Genomic DNA, 14,343 nt, shown 5'->3' with positions numbered 1-14,343 from the left:
CCTACACGTGGGGGTCTGGGTAGTAAAAGCTGCAGAGAAAGCAGCTCTGTCCAGATTCATTTGATTAACTAGACAGGCGCATTAACTATACACCCGTTCATTGCATTGCAGTATCCTGAACCTCGGGGGCACTTGAGGGGGAAGAGGAAGTAGCTCCTGCCTCTGGGGTGCTTACAATCATATGGTAGTGAGACACCCATATCCAAAAGAACGAGAAGAAAAATCCCAAGAGGATAGAGATGCAAGTGCCTCATAGGGAGGTAGAAACTGTGTACAAAATGCAGAGAGAACATCAAGGAAAGAGAAGCAACTCCATTGGTTGGGACAGAGGAACATCATCCCTTGTTTCCTTTAATCGCCAGTAATTATTTATCCCCTGCTTGCTTCTTCTTGGGGCCAAACCATTCTCCTTTGCTTTAGAGAGAAGGAAAGAGCCCCTCTGCTCTCCCGTTCCTGGTAAATTCATCACACCAACAGCGGAGATCTTGGCTTTTTACACTATTTGGGGGGCTCTGCTTGGCATAAAATAATACATTCCCTGCATGGGGCTAGGACGGATTGCTGCTTTTCTCCCACCTCCTGTAGGGTACATCTGGCCAACAGTCCCGATCATTGTTTGCAAAGCTTCTATTCAAACATGTATATTGTTTTATGAATGGCAAAAGAGGAAGCCAACAATAACCTTAGGTCTTCATCTGCTTCTTTCATGTGAACGGCGGGATGATTCTGTGAAGCTCCCCTCCAGCCAGTGTCCCATGCTCTCTGTTTCCTGGGAAGCCAAGATCATCAACATCATTGTCTTCTTTTGCTCACTGCACACCCACTCCTGGAGTCCCAAACCCATTCCTTTCTAAATCCTACCATTCTTAAATGCTCTCTTTCCCTGGTGACTTTGTATCTGAATGGATTATTTGAAACTTCAGTGGTGCCTTATAGTGTTAGGAATTGTTTTTCTGTCTTTCTGACTTACCTCCCCAAATATATTTTAAGCTATTTGAAGGCAGAGGATTCATAGCATGTGGTACAATGCAGGCAAGGGCAAGTTCTCAAAGATCTCAAGAGAGTCTGTTGAGGCCAAATTCATAACACTGTTAGTTATCATATATAAGGTCACTTGCCTGCTCTGACGAAGCCCTTCCGTATGATGCCGAGGTTGTTGTAGAAGTCACAGTAAAGAACATCTAAGGACATAGGAATGTCTTGTTCATACAGGTCAGAGGAATAAGCCAGACTTTCCACTGCTGGGGGAGGTGAAATGCCACACAAGTGCTTACCTGAACCCAGTACCTCCATTCTCCTGCCACCAACAGTTTACTTCCTATCACCTTCTCTCCCATGTAGAATCATCAAATGTCCCATGCAACTTTCTGATGTTATCTTGGAGATATTGCAGGTTCAGTTCCAGACCATGACAATAAAGCAAGCATAGGCTGGGCACGGTGGCTCACACCTGTAATCCCAGCACTCTGGGAGGCTGAGGTGGGTAGATCATTTGAGGTCAGTAGTTCGAGACCAGCCTGGCCAAAATGGTGAAACACTGTCTCTACTAAAAATACAAAAATCAGCCAAGCGTGGTGGTGGGCGCCTGTAATCCCAGCTACTTGGGAGGCTAAGGCAGGAGAATCGTTTGAACCTGGGAAGTGGAGGTTGCAGAGAGTCAAGATGACACCACTGCACTCCAGTCTGAGTGTCAGAGTGAGACTCCATCTAAAAATAAAAAATAAAAATAAATAAATAAAGCAAGTATTGCAATAAAGCAAATCACCTGAATATTTTGGTTTCCCAGTGCACATAAAAGTTATCTTTTTGCTATACTAAAGTCTATTAAGTGTCCAATAGCCCTATGTCTAAAAAAAGATGTACCTATCATCTTAATTTAAAATACTTCAGGCCAGGTGCGGTGGCTCATGTCTGTACTCCCAGAACTTTGGGAGGCCAAGGTGGATGGGTCACTTGAGGTCAGGAGTTCGAGACCAGCCTGGCCAACATGGTGAAACCCCATCTGTATGAAAAATACAAAAATTATTCGGGTGTGGTGGTGGCTGCCTGCAATCCCAGCTACTCAGGAGCCTGAGGTGAGAGAAGCGCTTGAACCTGGGAGGCAGAGGTTGCAGTGAGCTGAGATTACACCACTGCACTCTAGCCTGGGTGACAGAGTGAGACTCCATCTCAAAAACTAAATAAATAAAAATAAAAATACTTTATTGCTAAAAAATTGCTAACAATTATCCAAGACTTTAGCAAGTCATAATGTTTTTGCTGGTGAAGAGTCTTGCCTCAATGCTGATGGCTGCTAACTTAGCAGGATGCTGGTTGCTGAAGGTTAGGGTGGCTGTGGCAATTTATGAAATAAGACAGCAGTGAAATTTGCTGCGTTGATTGACACTTGCTTTCACGAAAGATTTCTCTGTAGCTTGTAATGCTGTTTAATAGCATTTTACCCATGGTAGATCCTCTTTCAAAATTAGAGTCAGTCGTCTCAAATCCTGCTGCTGCTGTGTCAACTAGGCTTAGGTAATATTCTAAATCCTTTGTTGTTGTTGCAAGAATGTTCACAGCATCTTCAACAGGAGTAGATTCCGTCTCAAGAAACCACTTTCGTTGCTCATCCGTAAGAAGCAGCTCCTCATTTGTTGAAGTTTTATCATGAGATTGCAGCAATTCAGTCATATCTTCGGGCTCTACTTCTAATTCGAGTTCTCTTGCTATTCCCGCCACCTCTGCATTGACTTCCTCCACTAAAGTCCTGACCCTCTCGAAGTCATCCATGATGGCTGGAATCAACTTCTTCTAAATCCCCGTTAATGTGGATATTTTGGATGCATGCCTGTAGACCCAGCTACTTGGGGAACTGAGATGGGATTATTTGAGGCCAGGAGTTCGAGGCTACAGTGAGCTATGATTGTGCCACTTCATGGCAGCCTGGTGACAGAGTGATACCCTATCTCCAAAAATATTTATAAGAAAGAAAAAAATAAAAAATGTTGATATTTTGACCCCCTCCCATGACATGAAAGACCACATAATGGAATCTAGAATGGCAAATCTTTTCCAGAAGTTTCTTAATTTACTTAGCCCAGCTCCATCACAGGAATCAGTATGTATGGCAGCTACAGCCTCACAAAATATATCTCTTAAATAAGACTTGAAATTTGGAATTACTCCTTGATTCATGGGCTGCAGCATGGACACTGTGTTAGCAGGCATGAAGCGGCATTAATCTCCTGTACATCTCCGTCACCGCTCCTGGGTCACTAGGTCAATTGTCAATGAGAAGTCCGATTTTGAAAGAAAACTTTTTTTCTAGAGAAACAGGTCTCAATAATCGGCTTGAAATATTCAGTAAACCATGCTGTAAACAGATGTGCTATCATCTGGGCTTCTTTGTTCTCTTTATAGAGCACAGGCAGAGTAGGTTTAGCATAGTTCTTAAGGACCCTAGGATTTTAAGAATCGTCAATAAGCATTGGCTTCAACTAAAATTTACCAGCTGGATTAGCCCCTAGTAAGAGAATCAGCCTCTCCTATGAAGCCAGGCACTGATGTCTCTTCTCTAGCTGTGGAAGTTCTAGATGGCATCTTCTTCCAATGAAAAGCTATTTCTTCTACATCAAAAACCTGTTGTTTACTATAGCAACCTTCATCAATTATGTTCGCTAGATCTTCTGGATAACTCTCTGTAACTTCTATATCAATACTTGCTGCTTCATCTTACCCTTCTGTATAATGGAGATGGCCTATTTTCTTAAACCTCATGAACTACCCCCTGGTAGCTTCCAACTTTTCTTCTGTAGCTCCCTCACCTTTCTCAGCCTTCACAGAATTGAGGAGAGTTAGGGCCTTTCTGTGAGTTAGGTTTTGGCTTAAGAGAATGTTGTAGTTGGTTTCATCTTCTAACTAGACCACTAAAAATTTCTCTATATCAGCAATAAGGCTCTTTCACTTTCTTATCATTCATGTGTTCACTGGAGTAGCACTTTTAATTTCTTCCGGAACTTTGCCTTCACATTCACAACTTGGCTAACTGCAGCAAGAGGCCTAGCTTTAGGCCTGTGTCAGCTTTCAACATGGCTTCCTCACTAAGCTTAATCATTCCTATCTTTTGATTTAAAGTGAGAGATGTGTGACTCTTCCTTTCACGTGAACACTTAGAAACCATTGTAATATTATTAATTGGCCTAATTTCAATATTGTTATTGAAATTGTTAACAATAACAATTTTGTTAATTGGCCCAATTTCAATATCGTTATGTCTCAGGGAATAGGGAGGACTGAGGAGAGGGAGGGAGATTGGGGGATGGCTGGTCAGTGGAACAATCAGAACATACACAACATTAATCAATTAAGTGACCATCAAATTACTAATAACCAAAGGTAAAAAGAAAATCTTGAAAGTAGCTAAAGAAAACATAGTTTACAATGGAGAGCAACAATGTCAATTATCACTGATTTCTCTGCAGAAACAATGGAAGACAGAAGACAGTGGAGTAACATCTTTAAAGTATAAAAGAAAAATACTCTCAATGCAGAATATCTATATCCAGTAAAAATATTCTTCAAGAATGAAAGTGAAATGAAGACATTTTTCAGATACACGGAATCTAAGATAATTAATTACTGGCAGATCTGAACTCTAAGAAATACTACAATATAAGTTCTTTAGAATAATGGAAAAGTTATCACATCTTAACCCATTGAGGCTAGTACAGCAAAATACCGTAAACTGGGTAGCTTCTAAACAGAATTTATTTCTTACAATTCTGGGGGCTGGGAAGCTAAAAGTGTCAGCAGATTTGGTGTCTGGTGAGGGCCCACTTTCTGCTTCACAGATGATGTCTTCTTGTTATATCCTCACATGGTGAAAGAGGCAACTGAGCTTCCTTGGGCTCTTTTATAAAGGCACTAATCCCATTTATGAGGGTCCCATCCTCATGGCCTAATCACCTCCCAAAGGTCCCACTTCTTAATACCATCACCTTAGGGTTTTTTCAACTTATGAATCTTAGGGAGACACAAACATTCAGACCATAGTACATAGCAACTCGGAATTTTAAGGCGGAATGAAGAGCATAAGAATGTCAAACATTTGGGTGGACATGAAAGACTTTTCCCCTTTAATTTCTTTATAATACATATAACTATTTAAAGCAAAAATTGAGACATTTTTTATAATGTATACAGATGTATATGGATATTGGTAAAATGTATCTAGATACATGAAAACTATATCAAAAAGAATGGGAGAGTAAAAGGACCTGTACCAGTGCAAGATTTGTATATTTCATGTAAAGTGGTGCAAAAGTGGCCCTAAGTAATTAAGAAAGTTAAGGGTGTATATATTAATCCCTACAATAATCACTGAAAACTAATGCAAATAGTCATAAATAAGAAGCCAATAGATACATTAAAATAAAATTCTAAAATGTACAATTAACTCAAAAAAATGTAGGAAAGGAGGAACAGAGGAACAAAACACAGATGGGACCAACAGAAAACAAATAGAAAATAGTAGGCCTAAATCCAACCACAGCGATAATTATAGGCCGGGCACGGTGGCTCACGCCTGTAATCCCAGCACTTTGGGAGGCCAAGATGGGCGGATCATGAGGTCAGGAGATCGAGACCATCCTGGCTAACATGGTGAAACCCCGTCTCTACTAAAAAATACAAAAAATTAGCCAGACATGGTGGCGGCCGTCTGTAGTCCCATCTACTCGGGAGGCTGAGGCAGGACAATAGCGTGAACCCAGGAGGCGGAGCTTGCAGTGAGCCAAGATTGAGCCACTGCACTCCAGCCTGGGTGACACAGCGAGACTCTGTCTCAAAAAAAATGATAATTATTATTATTATATTAAATATTAATAGAGTACGCATTCCAATTAAAAGGCAGAGATGGTCATAATGGGTAAAAAGGTAGACCTAATGAACACTGCCTATAAGAGTTACACTGTAACTGTAAAAACATTAGATTGAAAGTAAAGATAAAAGAATAGAATAGAAAAATAAAGATATACCATATAAACAATAAACGTAAGAAGACTGGGTGGCAATAATATCAGGTGAAGTTGACTTTGACACTAAAATTATTACCAGAGATAAGGAGGGATATTTCATAATGATAAAAGTATCAACTTATCAGGAAGACGTAACAATTATGTATGTGTGTGGATCAAATAACAGAGCTTCCCAATATAAGCATACCTTGTTTTATTGTGCTTTGTGGTTACTGAATTTATTACAAAATGAAAGTGTGTGGCAACCCTGCATCAAACAAGACTATCATCACCATTTCTCCAAATGCACGTGCTCACTTTGTGTCTCTGTGTCCCATTTTGGCAATGCTTGCAATGTTTCAAACTTTTTCATTCTTTTTAGTGTAATACCATAAACCTTGAATAATATCATGAGATCCATATAGAGTGCCCCTAGTGACACTGAAATTGCTCCCAAGAAACAGAGAAAAGTCATGACATTACAAGAAAAAGTTGACTTGCTTGATATGTACCATAGATTGAGCTCTGCAGTTGTGGTTGCCACCATTTCAGACAGATTATTCATCTTGTGAACAGGCAATGGAAACTTACGGTATCAATACATACAGTACAGTGCTGTAAATGTATTTTCTTCTCCTTATGGTTTTCTTAATAACATTTTCTTTTCTCTAGCTTACTTTATTATAAGAATATAGTATAGAATCCATATGCACAATATATGCTAATTGACTTTATATTATTGGCAAGGTTTCCAGTCACAAGTCAACTATTAATGGTTAAGTTTTTGAGAAGTCAAAAGTTATATGCAGATTTTTGACTGCATGGTGGGGGTCAGCATCTCTAACTTTCACATTATTCAAGGGTCAAGTGTAATAATAATTGCTTATATATTCTTTGCAAGGCCCGGTGCTAAATGTTACATATACATTATCTCATTTGGCCTTCCCCCAAACCTTTACATTAGGGGCAAGTATTGTTCTCATTTTGCAAATCAATGAATGAGACCTAAAGGGATCAAGTGAGTTGTCTCTCAGTCACACAGCTGAGTGTATTTGGAAGCAAGACTAAAATCTAGATCTGTCTGACTTGAAGGCCCCTTTTCTTATCAGAATGGGGTAGATACAGTTTTTATCCATCCTTCCTCATAGACAAAAGTAGCATGGTTCATGGTCATGTAAATATACACCCTGAATATTTACCCTTCTGATTCCCTTATGTAGGAGGAACATCCACATCCAAGAGACGCCTGCAGTCCAGGGGGCTCCAGAGGGAGGGAGTCTTGTGGGTGTGGAAGATATGCTTTTGTCTGAGAGTCATGAGCTTGGACTGTGGGTCCCTGTTGTTGCTAACCCCCTGTGTGATCTTGGGCAATTCACTGTCTCTGTCTTTACCTCTACTTGCTCCTCAGTAATTCAGAATGAACTGAGATCTCTTCCTGAAATTACTTAGGCTAATTCTATAGTTGGTTTCTCGTGGCCAGGAACCAGAAATAAATCTCTCAGCAAAATTTTGCTTGTGGACCATAATCTTAGAGTATCCAAGTATCATTGATATCTTTAATTCCCAGATATTTTCCAATAATGAAATTCAGATAATAAAGCCAGGATCTCTGGTTCTTAATGTGGTGTTCTCCAGATCTCTGACTCTATCTAACCTTGCTTCCCCCAGATCTATCATGTTTCAGTCCATGCTGCTGGCCTGCCATTCCTTAGGAGTGCCTTCATCCTGGACTGGTCACTTTTTTTTTTTTTTTTTTCAATCATAAGGCACTAATTCCTACAAAGGGAGAAAAGTGAAGGGTATGATAGTCATCCATCTTGGGAGCCTGTGCTCTGGAGTTGGGCGGCTTATGTTTCCCACCTACCAAAATTGTCTCCTTGCCTCATCTGTCCAAGGTGGGTGGAAAAGGTTGTTTCTATTTATGACTTCCTTGCAGAACTCAGTTTCCATGACGCCACTTCAGTACCATGCCTAGCCCTATATTAACAGCATGGTAAATTGGACACAGGGCCTCTTCTCCCAAGAATTCATCAATCCATAAGTTTTCATTAAGTAAATGAAGCCTCTTGTCAGTGCCTTCTTGGCACAAGAAACTTGTCAGTTTCTGGAATCTCTAAGGGTTCACAGCTCCCCTCCCTCATCTCCACCTTGTCTTCTTCTTCTTCTTCTTCTTATTATTATTATTATTATTTTTATTATTGAGACAGAGTCTCGCTCTGTCACCCAGGCTAGAGGGCAGTGGTGCGATCTTGCCTCACTGCAACCTCTGCCTCCTGGGTTGAGTGATTCTCCTGCCTCAGCCTCCCAAGTAGCTAGGATGACAGGCGCCCGCCACTGTGCCTGGCTAATTTTTGTATTTTTAGTAAAGAACGGGTTTCACCATCTTGGCCAGACTGGTCTCATACTCCTGACCTCATGATCCACCTGCCTCAGCCTCCCAAAGTGCTGGGATTACAGGCGTGAGCCACCGCACCCGGCCTGTATTATTTTCATTTAAATAATTGTGCTGGAAAAATCGTCCTGCTTGGGAAAAAAAAAGTAACACAGGAAGAGGCATGGCGCCGACTCAGTGTGCTTTTTTTTGAGAATGACAGCTTGGGACACAGCCAATGGAAGAATTCACCTTCCTGATCTTCTCAGAAATGGCTTTAGAATGAGGTTATGGGCATAAAATATGCCTTCCTTTAGGCTCACTGCGTAACTTTGGGGAATGAACTTAATCTTGCGGTGGTCCAAGTGCAAATGTCCAAGGTGTTACTTCCCATAATTCTGTGACAATGAGAATTCCTGAAATACCAGGACAGCCTTGCAAACATAAAGTGACCTCGCAAAAGTGACATTTCTGCCCACTGCTGAAACTATAACAGGACTTAAAATGGAGCTTTGTGGTTTGTCATAAATTTATGCCGTCAATTTACTCTGAGACTGACCTCTCCAGTTGGTTCTGGGGATGTCTAAATCACATGTCAGCATCTTACACGCTGTGGGCCAGCGATGACGAGGGCTGCATTTTCACACATGGGAAGGCCAGTTGGCAGCACTGTTGCTTATGACTTCCATTTGCCATCTCCCTCTTTCCACTTCTCCTGCTGCTTGGGAGAACAGATCCACATTTGCTAACCTAGACCTCGTGGGAGTTAGAGTCACCAAACAAGAAGAAGGCCCTTAGCTTGGCAAAACTTCAAAAGTTTCTAGTTTCTTATCTAAAGGGGCAAAACTATAGCCATACCTTGGAATGAAGACTGAAGTTTCCCCAGGACTGCTGAGGTCTCACCAATGGTTAATCAAATGTCAAATTCTCACAGCAAGAATTTTCCAGAAGGTGAACAGGTAACTAGATGTCATTTAACTTCCCTGGGCCTTAATTGTCTCATCTGTAAAATGAGGCAGTGGGAGTCACTGGTGCTCCACAGTTCTTTCCTGTGTCACCTATGGAAGAGTCTATCTTTTTATTCTTTTTTTGTTCTTTTTTTTTTTTTTTTCTTTTTAATTTTTGAGACAGGGTCTCACTCTGTCGCCCAGGCTGGAGTGCAGTGGCGTGATCTCGGCTCACTGCAGCCTTGACCTCCCAGGCTCAAGTGATCCTTCCACCTCAGCCTCCCAAGTAGTTGGGAGGGACCACAGGCATGCACCAACATGCCCAGGTAATTTTTAAATTTTTTTGTAGAGACAGAGTTTCACCATGTTGACCAGGCTGGTCTCGACCTCCTGGGCTCAAACAGTCTGCCTGCCTTGGCCTCCTAAAGTGCTGGGATCACAGGCGTGAGCCACTGCACCCAGCTGTCTTTTTATTCTATTGCATTCAAATATTATTGCCAAAGGCTGATGTTAGCTAAAAGTAGCCATTTTATTACTATATTTTTTTGGCTAAAAAAAAAATCTCCAGTCTTCTCCCTTCCCACACTATAAAATACAATGATTAGTAAAAGCTCATGACTTCTCTTGCTCTAGCTCAGCAAACAGCAGGAGGCTTTCATCCTCCTGTGGATATATTTCAGATCGCTTCACTGATTTTTCTTAGGTATCTATAGTATCTTGGGAGGATTTCTATTCCCAGCTAACCCTATATCCTCTAAAGACCTACCCAAATATTCTAGCTTTAACTTCTCAGCAAAGTTCTATTCTTGTATTTCCAGTTACCCATAGGGAATTTTCACTCGGAAAGAATATGTCATCATAAGACAGTTAACAGATATTTTTGAGTGGCTATGATATGTCCATTACTGTGAGTAATCTAGAAGAAACATTAGACATTGCCTCTGTTTTTTTTTTTTTTTTTTGAGACAGAGTTTCGCTCTTGTTGCCCAGGCTAGAGTGCAGTGGCGCAGTCTCAGCTCACTGCAACCTCTGTCTCCCGGGTTCAAGGGATTCTCCTGCCTCAACCTCCCGAGTAGCTGGGATTACAGGCACTCACCACCACGCCCAGCTAATTTTTTGTATTTTTAGTAGAGAAGGGGTTTCACTGTGTTAGCCAGGATGGTCTCGATCTCCTGATCTCAGGTAATTGACCCGCTTCGGCCTCTCAAAGTGATGGGATTACAGGCGTGAGCCACCATACCTAGCCACCTCTGTTCTTTGTTTTTTTTTTCTTTTTTTTGAGACCGAGTCTTGCTCTGTCACCCAGGCTGGAGTGCAGTGGCGCGATCTCGGCTCACTGCAAGCTCCGCCTCCTGGGTTCACGCATTCTCCTGCCTCAGCCTCTCCGAGTAGCTGGGACTACAGGCGCCCGCCACTACGCCCGGCTAATTTTTTTGCATTTTTAGTAGAGACAGGGTTTCACCATGGTCTCGATCTCCTGACCTCGTGATCCGCCCGCCTCGGCCTCCCAAAGTGCTGGGATTACAAGCGTGAGCCACCGCGCCCGGCTGCCACCTCTGTTCTTAAGAAACTTAAATTACAACAAGGGAGGAAAAAACAAATATATTCATCCAGCAAACACTTGTCGAGGATCTATTTATGTGAGATACTTTAAAGTCTGATAGGAAAAGTCGCTATGTATCTCAATTTGCCAGGAACTGTCTTATCTATACCTGTCGCACTGGTGTATTATAAATAGCAATCCTTCTGACCTTCAAAAGTGCCCTAGTTTGTATGGCAGATTAGAAGATTGCTTTGATGCTGGGAAGTGATAGGGCCTTGATAACCTCATCCACTAGAGTCAGGTCAACAGAGAAGATTACCATAGCAACTAAGGACCATTATGTTCACAGAAACAGATATTATCACACCCTGGATATTTTTGTAATTTGGATGAGGCAATTTCATTCAGTACCTGAGATATTTCTAGAAGCTATATTCATGTTGTTGGTTAATCTCATGCAATGTGTTATTTTCTCCAGTTTACAATTCTGATCAGCATCTATGCCTCTGGGACAGGCTTAGCCTATGCTGAGACAGGTCAGATCTCACGTCTGTGGGAAATGAACCAAGGAGAAGCCTTAAAGAGCAGGCAGGCCGGGTGTGGTGGCTCACGCCTGTAATCCCAGCAGTTTGGGAGGCTGAGGCAGGCATATCATTTGAGGTCAGGAGTTCGAGACCAGCCTGACCAACATGGTGAACCCCATCTCTACAAAAAAAATATAAGTTAGCTGGGAATGGTGGCACATGCATGTAATCCCAGCTACTCAGGAGGCTGAGGCAGAAGAATTGCTTGAACTTGGGAGACAAGTGAGCTGAGATCACGCCACTGCACTCCAGCCTGTGAGACAGAGCGAGACTCCACATGAAGAGAAGCGACCTGAAGTCTCATGAGCTCAGTCCCATAATCATGCGTAGGTGGCTACTCCATGCTGAGCACTGCCTCTAGTCAACAGGGCAGAAGGAATTTTATGAGCAGAGCCTGGAGGTGGGAAATAGCATGGGGTGTGTGGGGCCCACCAAGCAACTTGGCATTGGTGGATGTCTACAGCGTGTGGCAGTGGCCAGCAGGGGATGTGCTATGGAAATAGGCAGAGGCCACATGATGTAGAACCTACATCAAGAAACATCGTGCTTTTTTTAAGTTTGGAAATGAAAAGGTACCTCAGATGTGGCTCTATCCCAAGGGCTCTGCCTGCCTTGGCAGCCACCACACCTGCAGCAAGAGCATCCATTTTTCAGCACTTCTGCTGATCACTGAAAACCTCTCTGCCCTCTCCAGGGCTCTGTCCAGGTGTATGTTACTCATATTTGCAGATTTAGTGCTGATGAGACAGTTTCTGGAGACCCAGGACAAACTATACTGGCTGGAAGAGCCAACCCTGGGCAGTCAGCTCCTTGTTTGGCAGCACTTCCAGGTGCTACAGAACTGGTGCAGCAAGGATGATTGATTCGTGTGGGTCAAAGTAGGGGTGTTGATGTTCTTCCGGAATGTGCAGCAGTTGCTGGTAATGTTGGCTGACACTGAAGATCCTGCCAATTTCTTTAATGTGACTTACTGCTGGTAGACTTGGATGGTCCAAAAGGCCATGTATACCAGCCTGGAGTGCTACCCCGAAGCCACTGGTCTTCAACTCCCTGCCACTCTGAACGGCAACACGCAAAGCAGGTGATCTTATTTACACTGGCGACATAAGCTCTTGCCAACAGGAGCAGAGCAGTATGGTTTGGTGCATAACACAGGAAGTTAAAAAATAAAAATAAAAAAAAGAAAGAAAGGGGAAAAAATGCTCATGTCAGTGTGGAATGGGCAAGTAGAACTCATCAAAAAGGTAAAATGTGAAACTAGTAGGAAGAACTGTCTCCAGTTGCCTGAGAAGAACATGCCAACAAAGATGATTTTCACAGATAATTGTTAAGAAACACGTGGCCAAGAACTTTAAAAATCAAGTAAAAGCCAGGCATGGTGGCATGTGCCTGTGGTCCCAGCTACTTGGGAGACTGAGGCAGGAGGATAGCTTAAGCCCAGAGTTTAACACTGTAGTGTGTGATGATCATGCCTGTGAATAGTCACTGCAGTCCAGCCTGGGTGACATAGCAAGACCCCACCTCTAAAAAACAAAACAAAAAAAATCATGTGCAGACATTTGTTTTCCAGTTTGCTAGACACCAGCACTTGAAGTAATATGTCTTTTAGGATGAAGAGATGTTTTTCCTAAAGTTGTATGAAACAGCTCTTCCTCTGTACTAACTCATTTAAACATTAATGAGTCTTAAATTATTACCTTTTCTTCTCTATTGCAAGAGTCTCACTGGTGTTCATTTGGTGAAGAATCAATGATGAACTAAGGGAGTGTGGGAGGCATTCTTCTCCTTTGAGGACTGTAGAGATGCCAATAGATAGAAATAATCTTGAACAAAAAGGTCCATGATGTTATTGGGCTGATTTATGGTCCATTCTGGGTCATGTGCATGCGAAGTCCATCTGTTTCATCCAAAATGCCTTCATGAGTATGTTCTGAACTGGGATTCTGGGCGTCATATGATTATGACTATTTTTTTTTTGAGATGGAGTCTCGCTCTGTCGCCCAGGCTGCAGTGCAGTGGCGCGATCTCGGCTCACTGCAAGCTCCGCCTCACGGGTTCACGCCATTCTCCTGCCTCAGCCTCTCCGAGTAGCTGGGACTACAGGCGCCCGCCACCACGCCCGGCTAATTTTTTCTTGTATTTTTAGTAGAGACGGGGTTTCACCATGGTGATTATGACTATTTTTTAACTGTGACTAACTGGAGAGAACGCTCCAATTTAACATGTCCCTTTATGAAGCTGAACTCATGATTAATTGTCATTTACACCAACTAGTCAAAGTGTGCGTCTCTGATGCTTGAGGAGCTTGGTGCAAACTGTAAACATACTGCTTTCTTCGTGGAGAAAGTCAGGCACTAAAAACCTGTCCGCCAAACTACAGTGTGCTTGGTGAGGAGGCTGACACACATTATGGTGCAAGCTTCACCTCTTGATGTGGCAGGGTAACCAATTGCAGACCAACGTCTGTCTACAGACTGCACTTTGAGGCACTCTCACATATACTTGACATATATTTACAACATCTTTATATTCTATAAGATGCTGTCTATAATTATTAATCTGTCTCAATTTTAAAAAGATTATTTTGAAACAATTTTAAATTTATAGAGAAGTTACAAGACTACTACAAAAAACTCCTGTATGCCTTTCTTTCTTTTCTTTTTTTTAATTTATAATTTTTTTTCTTTTATAGAGATGGGGTATTGATATGTTGACCAGGTTGGTCTTGAACTCCTAGTCTCAAGCGATCCTCCCATCTCAGCCTCCCAAAATCGTTGGATTACAGGCATAAGCCACCATACCCGGCCCCCTTATGCCTTTCATTCAGACTCCTTTCAAGTTTTACCCATGATATGCTTGCGACCAATGGGTCCAAATCATGATCCTATGATCTAGCCTCTTTCTA

The sequence above is a fragment of the Symphalangus syndactylus genome, chromosome 1 (genome assembly GCF_028878055.3).
Source record: "Symphalangus syndactylus isolate Jambi chromosome 1, NHGRI_mSymSyn1-v2.1_pri, whole genome shotgun sequence".
Lineage (NCBI taxonomy): Eukaryota > Metazoa > Chordata > Mammalia > Primates > Hylobatidae > Symphalangus > Symphalangus syndactylus.
The sequence above is the reverse complement of the archived record's forward strand: the minus strand, read 5'-3'. Positions refer to the sequence as shown.